The following is an 18,970-nucleotide window of genomic DNA, read 5'->3' as shown; positions in this document are numbered from 1 at the left end:
GCCCGTGAGCCACGGCCGCTGAGCCTGCGCGTCCGGAGCCTGTGCTCCGCAACGGGTGAGGCCACCGCAGTGAGAGGCCCGCATACCACACACACACAAAAAAATAATAAAAATAAACAAATGGGACCTAATGAAACTTAAAAGCTTTTGCACTGCAAAGGAAAACATAAACATGACGAAAAGACAACCCTCAGAATGGGAGAAAATATTTGCAAATGAAGCAACTGACAAAGGATTAATCTCCAAAATTTACAAGCAGCTCATGCAGCTCAATATCCAAAAATCAAACAACCCAATCCAACAGTGGGCCGAAGACCTAAATAGACATTTCTCCAAAGAAGATATACAGATGGCCAACAAACACATGCAAGGATGCTCAACATCACTAATCATTAGAAATGCAAATCAAAACTTCAATGAGGTATCACCTCAAACTTTTTTTGGCCATCATCAAAAAATCTACAAACAATAAATGCTGGAGAGGGTGTGGAGAAAAAGGAACCCTCTTGCACTGTTGGTGGGAATGTAAATTGATACAGCCACTATGAAGAACAGTATGGAGGTTCCTTAAAAAACTAAAAATAGAACTACCTTATGACCCAGCAATCCCACTACTGGGCTTATACCCTGAGAAAACCATAATTCAAAAAGAGTCAAAGAGAAAAACAAATACCGTATGCTAACACATATATATGGAATCTAAAAAAAAGAAAAGAAAAAAAAAAGGTTCTGAAGAACCTAGGGGCAAGGGAGAAATAAAGACGCAGATGTAGAGAATGGACTTGAGGACACAGGAAGGGTAAGCTGGGATGACATGAGAGAGTGGCATGGACATATATACACTACCAAATGTAAAATAGCTAGCTAGTGGGAAGCAGCCGCATAGCACAGGGAGATCAGCTCGGTGCTTTTTGACCACCTAGAGGGGTGGGATAGGGAGGGTGGGAGGGAGAAGTTATGGCGATATAGGTACATATCACTTTGTTTTAAAGCAGAAACTAACACACCACTGTAAAGCAATTATACTCCAATAAAGATGTTAAAAAAAACAAAAAAACAAAAAAAACCCCTAGAATGGTACCAGGGTCCCATATCTTGCAACCAGTGTCCATACAGGTTCATTAAATTGCTCCTTCCTTCCACCTAAGCCTGATGCTGTGCTTTGCTTTCATCAGTATGATTCATTTCCCACTAATAAACTTAACTCACCAATTATAAGAAAAGGATCGAAATGAAGGGAAAACCTGAATAAGAGATTATATAGTATCTGCTTTATTTAGCACTTAACTGTGTGCCTCTATAGTTAATTCTAACTGCTCTGTTAGATAATATTCTTTCCTTTTTTATTAGTGAAATGTAATTGAATCTCAGGTAGATTAATTAATGGAAAGGATGCTAACTGCTGTAGCACATAAATCCCAATTTTAGTGTTTAAGACAATAAGGGTTAATTTCTTGCCCCTGCAGAGTCCAGTACCAACGTTTCTGGCTGGTGAATGGCCTTCCGTGTGGTCAGTCAGGGTCCAGCCTCTACCAGCCTTTGGGATACTGCAGGATACTCTGCATCTTCCTGTTAGAAATACTATTCATATAGTTAATAAAGGCTTTATTGGTAACCCCACATTAGATTTTATTCTGGCTCCTTCTGAGTTATAGTAATTTCAGATTGATGCTCAAATTAATGCAAGCTTCCCAGGCACAAGAAGTTCTAATGGACAGGACCTGGAAGCGGGATGTATTACTTCTATCTACAGTGCATTTGTCAGAGCTCCCTCACATGTTCACTCTGGGCTGGCAGACAGGGTGTGAGACATAGTCAAGGTGTGTACTCAGATGGCAGGGAACACAGGTTTCAGTGAACACACGGCCATCTGCCACACTGAGCAACTTGCCCAAAGTCATACAGGTAGTAATTTGGCAGAGTCAGAGCTTGAATTTGGTTCTGATCCAAGGCCTATGCTCTTTTCACTGTATTATACCCCTTCCAAATATTTTTTTAAAATAAAATTTAGTTTTATTATTTTCAGGGATAGATCAAATTTTCTGTGGCAATATCAATTATGGACATAAACAATGCCACTTTAATTGTAATAAGCCATATTTGGATTTGGCTGAATTCTTAGTCCTCACTCCTCTGTTCTCCCAAGCCCTTTTCTAGCCCCCATATGGCCCCTTGTCCATGATTATATCTGGGACACCCAAATATATGAGTCCCGTGCACTAGGAACACATCCTGACTACCGCCACCTTGTTCTTCCCTCCAGAACCACCAATGATGTGAAATCACCAGTGCCTCATGAAGAAAGACTTTTCTCCTCACCCTTCCCCCCATTTTCTCACCTAGTGAGTCATCTAATGAGACAAAAGCGCAGCGTCTGATAGAGTCATTACTGCCAATACCAGTAATGCAAAGAGTGACTCCTTCACCTTCTATCATCTCCCTCTCCTCAGTCTTCAGATAACATCCAAGAGGCTGCCAGAGAAACAAATTCTGAAAGACACAAGTCGCTGCCTTTCCCATCACCCACTGCTCCAATGTGGATCCCTTCCAATGAAGAGTCCCAAAGAGTCAACCCAGGCAAATGAACTCCTGGTAGGCCCTCCCCATCAGCCTAGCTCACATGCCCACAGTTCCCTGTACAAGCAGTGGACTTAGGTTAGCCTTAAGCTGGGTTTCTGTGATATTGTGATTTATAATAAGAATATAAATTTATATTATATTTATGATATAGAAATATATATAATATGTAATATGTTATATATTACATATTATATAATATATAATATACATTTGGTCTTCATCCTATTTCTGATACAGAGCTCCTAAAACTCTTGCAATTTCCTGTGATAAAGTTCTTTTGTTAATGAGGTGACTTTTGGAAATCCCCTAAGCTAACCTAAGGATGGGGCTGGTTGCCAGGAAACCCAACCTTGTGATTAGAGGGTTAGAACTTTTTGTCCCCACCCCACTCTCCCCTCTCCCTCCTGGGTGGGGAGAAATGCTGGAGGTTGAATCAGTCACCAAGAGTCAATGAGTTAATCAATCATGAATAGGTAATGAAGCCTCCATAAAAACCCAAAGGATGGGGTCTGGATTGGTGAACATGTGGAAATTTGGGAAGAGTGGCGTGCTTGGAGAGGGCACAGAAGCTTTCCCCACGCCTGGCCCTCTGCATCTCTTCCATCTGGCTATTCCTGACTTACATCCTTTTATAATAAACCAGTAATCAGTAAGTAAAATGTTTCTTTGAGTTTTGTGAGTCGCTCTAGCAAATTAACTGAACCCAAGGAGGGGGATGTTGGAACCTCGAATCTATAGTCAGTCGATTGAAAACATGGGTGACAACCTGCACTTGTGATTAGCCATAGAATTGTATGTTAAGTGGGGAAAAAAACATGTTGGAATCGGATGCAGAACCCTTAGTTTCCCGCTACCCAAGGACACATAGTACCAGAATACAGATAACCAAATGTGTTTAGTAAATGTTCTTAGGAGACTTGTTTTGATAAATAGATAAGAATAGTTTATTTGGGAAAACCAAAAAAAAAAAAAAAAAAAAGGCTTTTTAATTGGTATATCAATCATTTGAAATTGGAATCTTGAAGTTACTTAAAACTATTTTCCTCTCATAAGCATTTTACACATTCTCCCTGAAATGTTGCTTATACAATTAATCAAGTCTTCATAGGTAATCCAAAAATAGGTTTCACTGGGGCTCCTTCTGAGCCACAATTTCCAGATTGATGTTCAAATTAATGCAAGTGTCCTGGGTACCCTGCATTTCAGTTTTTATGTATATGAACACTGAAGTATACACACTCTCACATAAAAATACTCCCTGAGAGTCCCGAGGCACCACACAGTGGTAGATAAAAGTCTTAGGCTCCCCAAAGACTCACTGTCTCTGCTTATGCACATTAAATGACTAGCCTTTCCACTGGCTAATCTATTAATTCCAGCCATTTAATGATCAATGAAGATTGCTGAATGAGTGATCTGAGATGGTGATCAATATGCCTCATGAAGATAGCTGAAATGGACACCAGCCACATATTGATGTGGCCTAAATCAGAGAACAGTGCACTCAGAACCCAGAACAAGCCTGGTCCTGGGCAGACTGCGAGATCATATTTCTACCTTCCAGAAGACTGTCCTGGAGAGTCCCTTCTGAGGTATCCTGCAGTGCAAGGACTCAACCTGGACGTGTTCCAGGGAAGTCTCCTACTGCCCTTTCAGTGAAATACTCTTGCTCCAAAATCTTGGGGCCCAAATCTGATTTTTGGACTCTCTCGAGTATTGTGTCCATTGATTGTTTCATACCTATCTTGCCTTAATTCAAAAAGGATTTGATGCTTGCAGAAATATATCTCATTTAGAAGATAAAGTCTCGAATTGAAGGCGTGGGAATTTGTAGCATCTCGGGGGTACGGGAGATGATACCTTGGGATTGGTGGTCCCTATTGCTGCAGCCAAATCCTCACATTGTAGACCCCATTTATCAGTGCAATCTACATAGAGACCTAGCTCTGGTCCAAAGTTTACAGGCTGTTTTTCACCCCAAGATAAGAAAACAAGAATTAGTGATACTTAGATATACATCTAGGGGAGATTACAGAAAATACCTTGGAAAATAACTGAGTTTTTTGGAGGTGAAGAACTAGCTAAGAACCATTAATGTCTCACCTTGGCCCTGAGAGAGGGTCACTGTTGGTCTGGTCCTAACAGCCGACTCTACAGAAAATTCATGATTTCTCCTAATAAAAGGTTAAGAATTCAGGCATGCCAGGGTCCCTGGACTAAGCCTCAACCCAAGCTGACATGGCAGTGATGGAAAGGCCAGATAGTTCTGAAATAAAGGAGACCTGAGTATTCATTCCTCTTTTTTTTTTTTCATAGAGCAAACAGGGTTTTGTCTCTCACTTCTGCAACAATCATATTCTGACTAGCCTTAGCATCTAGAGCAGAGCTGGAGAAAAATTAGAGGGGACCTGGAGGAAGAACGTCCAGCAGCAGAGCTGGGTTCAGAGGAGCTCAGGAAGAGGAGCACAGGAGGAGGTTTGTCTCACGGAAAGAAGCAGTGACCCCGGCAAATCCAACCACCTATCGTCCCCTCAACCTGGAAGGGTGTGGACCCAGGCCCCTGGATGCTCCACTGAAGGGGCCCTTCCCCTCACCCTCGCTGGCCTCAGACTCGCTCTCCTGGTGGAAAAGAGCTCTGAAAAGAAAAGGTCACTTGGGTTTTTCTGGCACTCATAACGGAAGAGCCTCTACAGTCAAATATGTTTTTAAACTAGTTGCCATGGAAACTTGTTTTAAAGATAGCTAATACTACCAGGGGAATCTGACTGGCTGTGATGGCAAATCAGGCTTTGATCTAACCTCATATAGTCTGTCGAGCAATTTCAGAACAAGTGAATGCGTAACACCGAGGTTTCACAGTCTTGGCACCGTTTGCTTGAGAGTGTGGAGAAAGCACTGTGTGAGGAGTTTCTGTCAATTGCTGATTATTCAGGGTGTGATTTTGAAGCTGGAGGGTTTTCAGTGCCTTGCTTCTCTTGCTTCTCCTCCTCCTCCTCCTCCTGTGCACTGTGCTTTAGCCACTTTCATCGCTAATTAGCTCTTCCACCAGAGAGTGGAGAGGATATGAAATTCCAATCAGCCTGTTAGCAGCTTTCAGGAGAGATCTGCTAAGGAAAAGAACTAAAACCATTGGCTGAAATGAGGTTTGCAAATCATCTATGGATTTTATTTATGATTTCCGTGTGAGTAATTTGATCATTTGGCTTTGGCTGCGTGTGGCTCCATTGGAAACAGCAGCTTTCATGAAAACAGCCTTATAAACATGCACAAAGATTTCTGTCCACACTGGATTAAGTAAATAAACATCTAGAAACTCCAATTTTTTTAAAATAAATGTCGGCAGAAATGCAGATCACTCAGGCTCTAGAATGTTTGGTGTGATGTAAAAAATCAGTTTGACTATCCAGATTGTTCAGATTTACCTAATAATTGCCAAATTATTAGCAAAACCATACTTAAATAGATTTAACAAACAAACAAACAAGAAACCAGAAGGAGAAACTTCTGAGCTTTCATTGAGGCGCTGACAATCTATCTATCTATAGATATATATATATTGTCAATACACACATACACGTATATACATACATTATATATACATATATATGTGTATATTATATATATATGTATGGCAGGGGCTCTTTTATTACTTTGATTAATATTTCTCATCCATAAAATGCAGACTGTGGTTCTGTATTATAATATTGTAACAATGCAAAATGTGTTAACATATGCAGAGTACTTTGAAAATGAACATCTTCCTTTCAGTGCTATTATTACTACCCCTCACACTTCTGTGGAGTGATCACAGCTAGTGTATTTCTTGAGATGTAGACACCTATACCCAATTATCTATGCATCCTCTATTGATTCATTTTTCCAATGGAAACAACTCTCATTCCTTTCTTTTTCTGGGCAGAATACAAACTAGAGACCTCTGGGGTGATACCTTACTTCAATTAAGAATGACCTGAATCAGGTATGCTTCAGCTGTTCCTTTACAGAGATTTTTTTCTTCAATTTGAATAATATATTTTATTTAACTCAGTGTGTCCCAAGTATTATTATTTTAACATATACTCAATATGAAATATACTCAACTTTAAAAATTATTAATGAGATATTTTTTATTCTTTTAAGTCTTTAAAATTCAGTGTGCATTTTATAGTTAGAGCACATCTCAATCGGAGCACTACATTTTCACTGCAAGTACCTTGATCGGTATTTAGGTTTCACAACAGTTCCAGTTGAAAGAATAGGCGATCATATCCAAGTTGGTCCAAACATACTGACAATTCTTCCAATAACTGAATCAAGTTTAAGTTTTTTAAAGTCAAATTTAAATAAATTAAAATAAAATTTAAATTCTTCAGTCTCCCTAAGCCACGTTTCAAGTGCTCAAAAGCCATACATACGTGGCTAGTGGTACCATCTTGGAGAACACAGCTTTATTCTGTCCTTTGTGAGCAATTTAAGATTGCTCAGGATACCAAAACTTTACTGACAAGCTTTCAGATTCTACATTTGCAGCTGACTTTTAAGAAACCACTTGTTGAGTTTTGGTTCAGTGGACTGGATATCCATAGTTACCTGAAAAGGTATTAAAATACTTCGCCCTTTTCCAACCACATAACTGTGTGAGGCCTGTTTTCTTTTTCTTTTCAATTTTTTTATTGTGGTTAAAGATACATAACATAAAATTTACCATGTCAACCATTTTTAGTGGTACAGTTCAGTGATATTAAAAGTGGTATTTAAAGTTGGTCCTCATTCAGCTTCTGACTGCCAGGGATCAGTGCATGACTGCCTGGGGCTCTGTTGTTTTGCTGACTCTGCTAAAGCAGTGTCTTTTCATTTCTTGCTCTGGAGAAGCCCTCCTCTCCTCACAGCACACACACACACACACACACACACACGCTGTACACACCAGCAGGGAGTGGTTCTGTTTATTGAGCTGCTCAAGGAAAGCAGTTCTATCAAATCCAATTATAGAGGAGATCAGACTTCTAAAAGTTCTCTTGTGCATCTCTTCATTTAATATACCCCAAATATATGGTGGTTTATCAAAATTCTTATGTTGTGTTCAGGTGAAGAGTACTCTTTGATTGAATACATTTTATTGATAAATTCATTTATTCTAGGAAATATAAAAGAAATATACAATTAAAATGTTGAAATGATGGAATGAACATTATTGAAAAAGTCCTTTTTCACTTAAGCATAGATCTATCCAAATGATAGCTACTTCAAAAAAAAGCATTAAGCTTTACTCATCTAGATTTTAAAGGATCTGTCAATTCATCTGTAAAGAACTGCATGAATACGTGTTAATATAAAACGTTCAAATTACTGTACATGCCTGTTTAGGACATTTCTAATCCACATAACTGATGTACCTGCATTCTTTGGAAGAAGAGTAAATGAAGCTTATGCAGGAAGACAAGCAGGTTTTTACAGTTTGTACCTTTCCTTCCCACAGTTTTCTCTCCTTTCCCAATCTTCCCTTTGTCTCCTTCCGTTAAATATTTTCAGAAGGCAGCAAATAGAGGGGTGGTGCTCAGCAAATAGTTAATGGAGAAAACCAAGCTGCAGACCCTCTGCATTAATCAGGTGAAATTCTTCCATCATAATTCAGGTTATGGCAATGACTTTCTGCCGCTATAAATATCCACATCCAAGCTGTGTTCTCTGTAATGCTTTAACATGGAGATCTGAAGGTGTTTGTACCCCAGAACAAGACCCTTCCCATATGCTTCTGCATTCTCCCCATTTCACAGATGGCAAATTGAGATGCAGGGATGTGGGATTCCTTATTCACAGGCACACCAGTGGTAAGCACACCCAGATTTTTCTGGCTCGAAAGCCCATCTGCTGACCATCCTGACTCTCACCCTGCTGGTACAAGGAGGATTCTGGCCAATTATTATTTAGGGGGCTTGACTTTTCCCCTTCCTCTATGTGCCTGTCGGGAATGTTCACCCACAAAGTAAAGCACAGCCTATTCAGAGATTTCGCCACCCTCCAAACTACACCACAAGGTGTTTAGACACGTCTGTTCTTTCCCAGTCTTTACTAGCCTTGCTGTCAGCCCTTGGGTGGGGCCTGGCTTGTTGGGGCAGGCTGTCGGGTGGTGCACCCTCGGGAGTCTGCCTGCTGCAGGTGACAAGGTCAGCAGGCACTGGAAACAGTGGTGAAAACATCAATTTTAAAAGTTTGGGGCAATCAAATAGGTCATTAATTAAATCTCCACAGTAGATAGGATAACTTTAATCCTCATGAGAATGAATCTTTGCTCTCTTTTAAGTTCATTAAACTATTTAAAATTTCAACAGACACTACTTTAGGAATCACATTTTCTACCTGTCTGCAACAGCTGAACAGTTTCACTATTTTACTGACACAAGTTTCAGCATTCAAAGGCATGCAACTCTTGATGATTCTGAGTTAATCAATAGGATGAATTCTATAGATTCACAGTCTTGTTTATGATTTAACAGCTTCCTTGGGTTCTTTACAATCATACTGCATATCTATTTCTGGAGGTCTGTGTACACACATATAGACAGGTGCTCTTGATAAAGAAAAATGGAAACTAAGATGTGTAACAGCAGGGAGAAAAAAATCAGATTGTTTAAATTCAGTTCTATTTACTACAGTTTGTGTGACTAGGTTAATTATTGTTTGTTTAAATAGGTCATATGTCTGGCATTGAAGTCTCAGGCACATGGAAGTGTTAAGTAAGCTTGGTTTTCTGGTATTAAATGCAGTAATTTTAAAAGCCACATATATTTGCCAGAAAAAAATATATTTGCATTTATCAGCAGACTATTCAAATAATTAGCTCTGGATAGAGACATTCAACCAGAAACAGAGTGAATGTTTTTGCTAACTTTTTACACCTGTTGCAGACATTAGATGCATCTGGTCTTGACTTACTGGAGATATAATTTATTTTTATGTTTCATCCAATGTAATTTATTAAAATATGTATTGAGCACCTATCTTGTGCCTGGCAGAATGTTACATGGTAGTTAATTGAAGAGCTATTAATTCTTCTGTGAAGGAGCCAAAAAAACCACATAAGAATATAACAGATTATGGTTAGTGTTGTTTGAAACCGAACACTAAGGGAATGGGTAAATTCTGAGTGAATGACCCCCAAAACTGAAGTCACCGTCACCCCCACCTCAAAAGAGTAACTCCTCTCTTTCTGTTTAGCGAATAATAATTCTTTGTTTTGTTGATGTCTGACCTGAAGTCTCTCCCTAAGATTTGGTTTTATAGATGAGAATCTTTGCTACATATGTGCCTTAAGTTTCTGTAACATCTGATTATGTTCCATCCCTGGCCAACCTATGGTCAATGGTTTCTGGATCCCCCTGGAATAAAGCTTTGAATCCTCCAGCTGGCATTCACAGTTCTCCATCTGACCCCAACCTTCTTTCCAGCCTCATCTCTCCCTAATTAGTTTTCTGTACTTTATGCTCTGGCCAATTTGGGCTACTTGCTTTCCGTCCACGATCAGGTCCCCATCACTTGCCTAAATTGTCTCCTCAACATAGAACCCTCTGCCTCTTCATCCTTGTCTATGAAAACCCTATCCATCCTCTAAGAAAGACCCAGATCTTGCTCGCCAGCCTGGTGCAACTACTCCCTGATCTGGGTTCTGACAGGGCTTGATTTGTCTACTTTTATGTGATCTATTCCCTAGTCTGCAATGTTTTATTGTTTATTTGTGTTAGTTTTGGATTAAATTGTAAACTTTTAGGTGGGATAAATGCCTATATTTCATTCATCTCTGGATGCCCTGTTGAACTCCATACCAAGGAATTTGTAAATGCTCATCAAATGAGTAAGTGAATGTAGGCCTCACACCCCCTTCACCTTCAGCCCTATGATTATGAAAATGAGAGACATAGTATATATTTAAGCCCCCCATTATGCCTTGCCTACCTACATCTGTGTAGACGTGCCCCTGTACTGAGTCTTAGGCGAGCATTGAACTATCCAGTCTATTTCAGACAAAAATAGTAGTGGCCAATTTTATGTCTTCCCGGCAGATCCCCATTTATGCCAGCACCTCAGAGGATTGTGGCCACTAGGAGTCACAGATAGAGTGACAGGTCATCATTCATGAAACATGCCAGTGGAATGGCCAAGAGCAGAGCAGCCCTAGGAGAGAAGTAGATGTTTTCCCTCCTCAGACATGCACTGATCCCTGTAAACCTGCAGGGGAACCATGTGTATGGAATTCTGCTGCTCTTTATTCTCTCTGTGATGGGGAGAATTGGGCATTTACTGGGCCAGCCCTAGTCAAAAATGGGGAGGGAAGCAAAAGTACGTCTTCCATCTCTTCTCCATGTCCCTCTGCTCCCTTTAGCATTCTACTTCTGAGACTGTGTCTAATTCATATACATTGTTAGGGGCAGAAGTTAACAGTATAATTCTCAACAGTGTTTGCAGTATTTAAAAAGAAGGTATAGGGCTTCCCTGGTGGCGCAGTGGTTGAGAGTCCGCCTGCCGATGCAGGGGACACAGGTTCGTGCCCCTGTCCGGGAGGATCCCACATGCCACGGGGCAGCTGGGCCCGTGAGCCATGGCCGCTGGGCCTGTGCGTCCAGAGCCTGTGCTCCGCAACGGGAGAGGCCACAGCAGTGAGGGGCCCGCATACCGCAAAAAAAAAAAAGAAGGTATAGAAAGACAACAGTTCCTGGAAAGTAAAGTCTCTCTCAGTCAGGAATTTCAGTCTTGGGACTGAACATGTCAGTATAGTTTAGTGATAACAACTATGATTATGTATGACCTAGGAGAATATACACTAAGTTAGTTTCCTTATTTATAAAATGGTGGAAATAATAGTACCCTCCCAAAGTTGTTCAGAGGATTAAATGAGATATTACTTCTGTCAAAAACGGGGAAGCGTCTGAGATTCTACTCTGCTCACAATCTAATGAGTTATCCTGCCACAGTTAGTTTCATGGATGCTAGCAGAAGACATGAGACTCTTGGGTCAGAGACAAGGGACTTTCTGACTTGCAGCAAAAGTAGTAGCCAGAGTAGCAAATTCTCTTGTGCCCCAGTTCCCACAGGGTGACACAAAGAGGGCCAGGCGACACCTGCATGCACACAGTGGCTGTGTTGCAGAACTCTGAGCTTAGGGAGCCTGAATCCTTCAGGATGGGCAGCAGCATGCTTGTCCTTTGCTTCAGGAAGGGACACAATGTTTATCATATCGGACAGTAAGTCTGCTCCTTGCTCTGGAGGGAGACACTTATCTATGTTCTTTATCCCCAAAGCTGTTTTTCTAGAAAAACATCTTGAAAAAGATCATCCAGGACAAAGGCAGTCAGTGTCTCTGCTGGCAGGACACACAGCAATGTGAGTGAGCCATAGAAAACTTGACTCTCAACTTGTAAAGCACTTATAATAGCACCTGGCACAGAGCAAGCACTTGGTGACTGTGATTATTGCTGTAATTAGGTCAAAGAGACAATTCCACCTCGTAAAAGATGACCTTGTTCAGTGACTGATGAAATAAAAAGAAAATGCAAACAAATCATCATGTATCCCATGTGTTCTAGAAATTGAAATAATTGCTAATTGTTCACAGTTACCCAAACCAAGTCAGAAAGCTCGAGGAGAGCTTTTACTCTTCCCTCCAGTGCCTTTGGTATTGGCACTAACTCTGCACTTCCTGGAAACTCAGTGGATACTGTGCGGTTCCTGGGAGAGAATCTGTAAGAGGGGGAGCTGCCCATTCATCAGCAAGTTCAGTCTTTCCACCCTTGAGGTACCGCTCTCTGCTTCAGGACACAGAGCTGTGTCTTGCTTCTTTTTTGCAGGATGGATGTGTTGTGGTCCATTTCCTTCTAAAAATAAATATGCACCTGGACATTTTGTCTTCAAAATGCCATTGGGTTTTTCCATTAAGTTGAAATGACAAAGGATGGCTCTGAATGGAAATGGAAGCATCAACTCAAGGACTCGATGAGCTCCTAGAGGCAAGTTGGGTCACGTGAAGACAGAGCAGAAGGGTAGGCTGGTCTTAGGAGAGCGCTTTCTTCTGTCCCTTGAATAATTCTTCCTGCCAGAGAGAAGCCTGCTGTCCTCTGAATGCCCAGCTCTCTTGTCTCTGAGGAAAAGTTTCATTTGCACTAAACTCATTCACCCCTAGCATCCTGTGCTATGTGGGGCACATAACACAAGCCCATTAAAATTTTCTTAATATTTTGACTAAGAAGTAAGGGACCCATCCTCTTCCAGGCAGTGTTTGAATTTTAATAAAAATGGCACAGCTTAGACAAAAGATGAAGGTCTAAAAGGATGAACTGTGACACTTCAACAGGAGTGAGAAAGAAAATTTGAGAAAGGCTCGGGGTGGGTTTCTATTCCTGGTCTCCTTCAAATCCTGTGACCGGGACTTGTCCTGTTTATTTCAGGAGATCGTCTGCAGTTGATGCTTCTCCAGTGTAACAAGCATATGAATCACTTGGGATCCTGTAAAATGCACATTCTGGTTTAGTGGATCTGGATGGGGTCTGAGCTCCTATATTTCTGTCAGGCTCTCAGGTGATGCTGAGGCTGCTGATGCACTGAGGAGAGTTTGAGCATCACTGATCTAGAAAACTTTGCTAAAGAAGGCTTGAGGTGGAGGAAGGGGCAGGGGCTCCGGGGCCGTCTGCCTCTCAGGACGGTCTGAAAGCACCCAGAAGTTCCAGTGGGGGTGTGAGCCCAGAGTCTCTCTGACACTCTGCACCCCTCCCAGCTGAGTCCAGAAAAGCGGGTCAGGATAAGTGGCGGTGGTGAGGGGGGTGGAGATAACCTAGACAGCGCCGCTCCTGTGACCTAGCGCGGGGTCCCAGCGCCCCGTGGCTGGCGCAGCTCAGGGCTCTGAGAGCAGATGGCAGGCGGGCAGCGTCACATGGAAGAGCCCCAGGCCCACTCACACCCCCTTCCCCCGGTTGCGCTCACACCTCCCTCCTCAGCTTCACCCCAAGATGAGTAGAGAGTCACCTGACAAGCAGACTGTCTGCTGGTTATTAGTCACATTCCCAAGGCCTGGTGTCCATGCCCAGACCCCAAGCTGGCAGCAAATGACCCTGCTTTAGAAAAACCTGCTCCAGTGCCAGAGAGAGCCAGCCGGTCCTGTGATGTCAGACTTCCAGATCTGGGGTGACATCTCTGGGCTTCAGAGCAGAAAGCAAAGAAACCGGTATGTTCTCAGGCTGCATATAGCTTGTTTCCTAAAACATTACAAAACAAAACATAACTAACCTGAAGTAATTCCCGGTGTGGTGCCTGGAATGACGGTGCAGGTCAGTTCAGTCCAAGTCAGTTCAGCAGATATTGGCGGCGGGCTTCCGGTGCTTAGCCAGAGTCTGCCGGAGCTGGATGAGACCATTTTCTCCTTGGAGTCGAGGGGAGAGGTGTTCCCAGGGCCCTGGCCAGCCTGCTGCCTCCTCTCACCCCTTTCCATGGCTTTCCTTACTCTGCCTCTCCCTGTACAGCCTGGGTGCCTCTCCCCAGCTTCTCTCGCTTCTCACCACCCTGCCATCCCAGTTCATTTCCTGAAGCAAACCTGGCAAGTGAATTTGCCACCAGGTTTTAGTGAGAAGGGCAGCCCAACATGTCCTCAGCTATGCTTCACACAAATCATCCTGCGTTGATGTTTCACAAGGAAGGGCAGGAGGCTGGGGGAGACCGGGTCAGGAGGGTCTGCTTCCAGGCCGCCTCCAAGCAGTCCAGAGAAGAGCTGCCTAATAGGTATAGTCACCCGGACAAATGGAAGGGGCTCTCTACGGGCCAGGAGAGGCAGGACCAGCCCGGGGCAGGGAGGGCGGTGGGCGTAGGAGCTGTGACCATAACATGTCTAGCCTCAGGGGTCCTGGAAGGCAGCCCTGAGCTCAAAGATCTTTGGGGCCAGGGTGGCGTGAGCAGGTGCACACTCTTAGAATTCCTCAGATCACTTGGCACAGATGATTCTGCTGTTTCTATCAGTGGATAGTGCGCTTGGGCCAAAATGCTACTGAAATCAGTGATCACCACCGAGAAGAGGCGCTATCAACTTCCCCGCTGCTCTCCTTCCCGCGTCTTCCTCCTCCTCTGCCCTGTGTTCCGTCTCCTCAGGATTCCAGGGCACGCAGGCCCTTTCCCCTCCCTCAGGGTTGCATCATTCATAATCTTTCTATTGTAAATGATACAATTAATTTTAAATGTTATTTTATTTTCTAACAAATCTGGTCATAGATAGTTGAGTTTAATTCCTACTTCAATATTTTTTCCTGAGAGAATTAGGCCAAAAGTAGTTTCAATCTCCAGTGAAAAAGTTGATTTTCATAGAGGGGTATGACTTGGGGGTTATGGGGTGATCTTCACCCCTGTGATGCCCTAAGGCAGTTGTCACGGCCACTGCATCCCTGTGTCATAGGCAGAGAAGCAGAGGGAGGGGCAGCTCCTTGCAGAGGCACCGAGAAGTTCCACAGCTAGTGGGAGAGGGTGGCTCACAATTCAAATCCAAGACTCGGACTCCAGAGTTCTTAATTCAGGCTTTGTCTGTCTGTCTACCTATCTATCTACCTATCTATCTATCTATCTATCTATCTAATCTATCATCTATCTGTCTATCACCTATCTATCATCTATCTATTATCTATCTATATATCTATCCATCATCTGTCTCTCTATCTCTCTAAAATATATTCTACAATATATTCCAGCTCTGAATGCAGTGGTTTCAGGCAGAGACTACTTTGCCTCAGGATTTAGAGGGATCTCAGGTTTATTGTCACCAAGAATAGTGAGGGGAGAGTTAGGTAGATCCCCGCCTCATTAATTCTTCCATCTTCCAGCTGACACCATCCATTCACCCACCCACCCATCCATCTGGCCATTCATCCAGCCAGCCAGCCATTCAGTCATCCAGCCATCCATCCATACTTCCATTTACTTGTTCCCCAACTACCATCACCACCAAGCATGTAGCAGTTCCTTTCAGTAACAGCTGCTTTTATGTCATCATGAGTCTCATCAAGGTGACTAATTTCAGAGGCAGTTTGAGGATCTAGACTTAGAGATAGGCATTGGTGTCACTGAGCAAACACCAGGCAGATGTTAGCAAGAGCTCTGCTGTTCAGGGTGGTATTTTCCTGGAAGTCTGTCAAGGAGTTTTCCAACTAAAATTAACTTAGCGGCATCTGAGCCAGAAACACAAGCTGTGCTTCATTCTCATCCTCCTATGTGAACTGTTGAGTGTGTGTGTGTGTGTGTGTGTGTGTGTGTGTGTGTGTGTGTGTGTTAGGGATGAGGCCAGACATAAAAAGTGCTTTGCAGAACAGTAAGAAAGGGCAGCGTTGTATTAATTGATGCATCTCTCATAAGAATGTACCCGGTGTGTAGCTCACTACAGGACACAGGTACACTTTCTGAATTGCATTGAATTGAAAGCAAAAGCCCACGCTTGTCAGGTTTACATCTAGGAATGCAGTCAGTCACCAGCAAGGGTGGTTATAACCCTGGTGATAATATGCCTGTCCTTACTTATCTGGGAAATGACAGTGAAAGATGAGGCATTGAGGGTTCTTGGAACTAGCAACCAGAAGCCTTGGCTTTCTCTGAGGCTGACTCTATAGACCATCTTTTGTAGAGCCTCTCTTCCCAGAATTGCTCCCTGGAGGCGCCACTCTTTGGATTCCACTAATAGGCTTCCTTGCCGTCTGGCTTTCAGGTGGGTTTGGTCAGTGGTTGGGGAGAAGGGTCAGGACATAAGCAGGGGCCAGAGGGGGTGTGGGGAAGAGACGGGTTGGGTATTTATTACCCCGGGTTCCGCCATATAGGCTTGCTCTGGGCAGGCTGCATCCCTTGACTGAGTTCACCCTCCTGTCAGGGTCCTCTTGGGTCTTTTCTACCTCTACTTGCCCCTTCATGACTGGGGATGGTAAGAGCAATTGCCTTTCCCAGCCCCAGCCTCTTGTAGTACCCCCCAGGGATTTCCCTAATCCTTGCCCATGCCTTTGTAATAATTCTCTTTATTTAAAATTATCCCAGTTTCCGGCCAGGATTCTCTGATATACAGATAAGCTGGAGTAATGGGATCCTAAAGCAAGACCTCTAATCTATTTATGTATGACTTCCCTCCATTGGAAGTTATGTAATACCAGTCTTGCCTTCTCACTAGGAAGCTGTAAATGCACAATAAGAAGGTAGAAAAAGAGGCTCTGGAAGACTTAAAATAAAAAAGCAATTCAAAAGCAAGGTGCTGATACAACTTATACAACTTATGCAACGTCATCTCTTTATCTTTCCAGCCATGATACTAGGCAAGGTAAACTGCTTAGTCACTAGCAATCCCGGGAAAATGTATCCTGTGCTTCTTTCTGGGGTGTTTTTCAAGAGGCAGCATCTTGCTTTCTACCAGCAATTCAGCCGAGCATGGAAAATGTTGCACACAAATTCCAAACTTCATCAGAACATTCCCACACTTGGCCGGATGCCCTCCATTTTGTGGACACAGATATCCAGTGGCTGAGACAAATGAATCACACTGGTAATCAGTGAGTGCAATAAAACCACATTTGACTTCGTAGAGTACAGCTCACCTGTGTTTCATGTTTCCCCACCCAATTCAAGGAGGAACCTTCCTAGGCCTTCAGGGCACAGCCTGTTCTGCTTGGTTAAAACCATCCACGAGGTGCCTCCCTGCCCGGCATCTGTGCTGCTCTAGGACACACATGCCTTCTGGGCCACCTCCTCACATCCCTCAGTCCTGGCCACGGGCTGCTCTCTGGCAGTCTTGTCCAAGGAGTCACGGGGGCTCTAAAGGTCCCAGTGAGCACACGTGGACACAAGGGTCAAGTTGTTCTGCTCTCATTTCTCAAGGTTCCTTCCATACCCAGAGTTTCCAGGATTGCTATGTGGCTTGTCACACACACCCCTAAGTCTGATCTTTTAGTAAAGGTCCAGGCCCCCAGACCTACCTCACTAGCTACAGACACTCAAAGGTTTGACTTGTGCAAGAGTGAAATATGTAAGGTGTAGCAGGCAGAGGCTTCCTGGTTTAATGCTTTTCACTCCTTCAAGGAACAGAAAAATCATCTTCAGGCTAGGATTAGGGCTGGAGAGGAAAGAGGAAGAATAATATTGAATGTTCTTGGACCTTCCTGTTACGGTTTGGTAGTGACTTCTAGGTCTTTGCATGGCCGTGCAATCGAGAGTAGGAGAATATTTAGCACAAGGGGGCCCGTGGCTTGTTGGTGTGTTCTGCAAAGTTTAGGGCCCTCCTTACAGAAGGTTCTAAGCCAGGCAGCTTGGTCTGTACCTAAAAGCCTCCCCGACCTTACCCTTCTAAGACTATACGTGGATACTCGACAGCCTCAATAAGGCTTCATAGCAATGCCCCTGACACCGTTTCAGATGTAGCTTCTGGAATAAGCTCCCCACGTCACTCTGTCTTCCCCACAGCAGTAGGGACCCAGGGAGGAAGGATGCTGTGTGTTCCTGTGTGTTCCTTCAGTCTTCCTGGGAGAGTGTGGTCCCTCTCCTGATAGAGTTTCTGGTTTACCCTGATGGTCTGTGCGATGCAGTGAGGCGTGGTGGCACCTCGCTGGCATGGTCTGTCAGATTGCCTAGAACAGAATCTACGGCAGGGCTGGCTGCCTCCTCCCGCCACTCCAACTGGCAGACAGGTTGCCTCTCCCCTGGCAGCTGGCTCCCATCTGCCCCCTGTTGGTCTGCAAATGTGATCCTGTTTTAACTCTCATTTTCAGCAGAGACATGAACAGCTACGAATGCCATATGGATTTCAAACATTCACTTTTGAAAGTGACACTTTAGTTCAGTCATTTAAAGCCAGTATCTCCACCAGTTTCATCAAGACTCCCCATTTTGTGGATGCCAGATGATTTAAGTGGAGAAATTCCCTCAATTCTAGGAAGTTGGAGAAGGTCAGAGCCACTAAGTTCAGTACACAATTCCCTTTAGAATTGTGTACAACACCCCTGAAAAATGTCCAGAAACTGATTCAGGATATGTTCTCCTCTGAAACTGGTTACTCCACATCTTGGTGGCATGATACACATCCATTCCAGAAAGGCCTCTTCACAGAGGTCATCCAGTTGAAACTGACATTAATACTGGTCACCTTCAGCGTCTCAGAGAAGGACTTTGTGAGTTCTTCCCACTGAAAACAGTGATTGCATGGGTTAAAATCCACCAGCCATATCCCAGAACTACTCACCCTTCTTTAAGAAAACAATGCAACAGAGGAATGGATAAAGAAGATGTGGCACATATATACAATGGAATATTACTCAGCCATAAAAAGAAACGAAATTGAGTTATTTGTAGTGAGGTAGATGGACCTAGAGTCTGTCATACAGAGTGAAGTAAGTCAGAA

General features: G+C 43.3%; 1 protein-coding gene across 12 annotated transcripts in view; it reads left to right on the top strand.

Moving 5' to 3' along the window:
• Nucleotides 1-18,970, top strand: part of LOC114487463 (uncharacterized) — a 512,374-nt gene that overhangs the window by 483,753 nt on the left and 9,651 nt on the right. For 6 of the 12 annotated variants that reach the window (XR_003682563.2, XR_008618989.1, XR_008618990.1 and 3 more), the window contains one exon: nucleotides 6,500-6,559. The exons of 5 other annotated variants lie outside the window; for them this stretch is intronic. The gene's annotated coding sequence lies outside the window, so the exon portion shown is untranslated. Of the gene's footprint in view, nucleotides 1-2,263; nucleotides 2,383-6,499; nucleotides 6,560-18,970 lie in introns of those variants that run through there. One more of the 12 variants, XR_008618995.1, reaches the window with a different exon arrangement.

The sequence above is a fragment of the Physeter macrocephalus genome, chromosome 13 (assembly GCF_002837175.3).
Source record: "Physeter macrocephalus isolate SW-GA chromosome 13, ASM283717v5, whole genome shotgun sequence".
NCBI classification, from domain to species: Eukaryota; Metazoa; Chordata; class Mammalia; order Artiodactyla; family Physeteridae; genus Physeter; species Physeter macrocephalus.
This window is presented reverse-complemented; position numbering and strand designations above follow the sequence as displayed.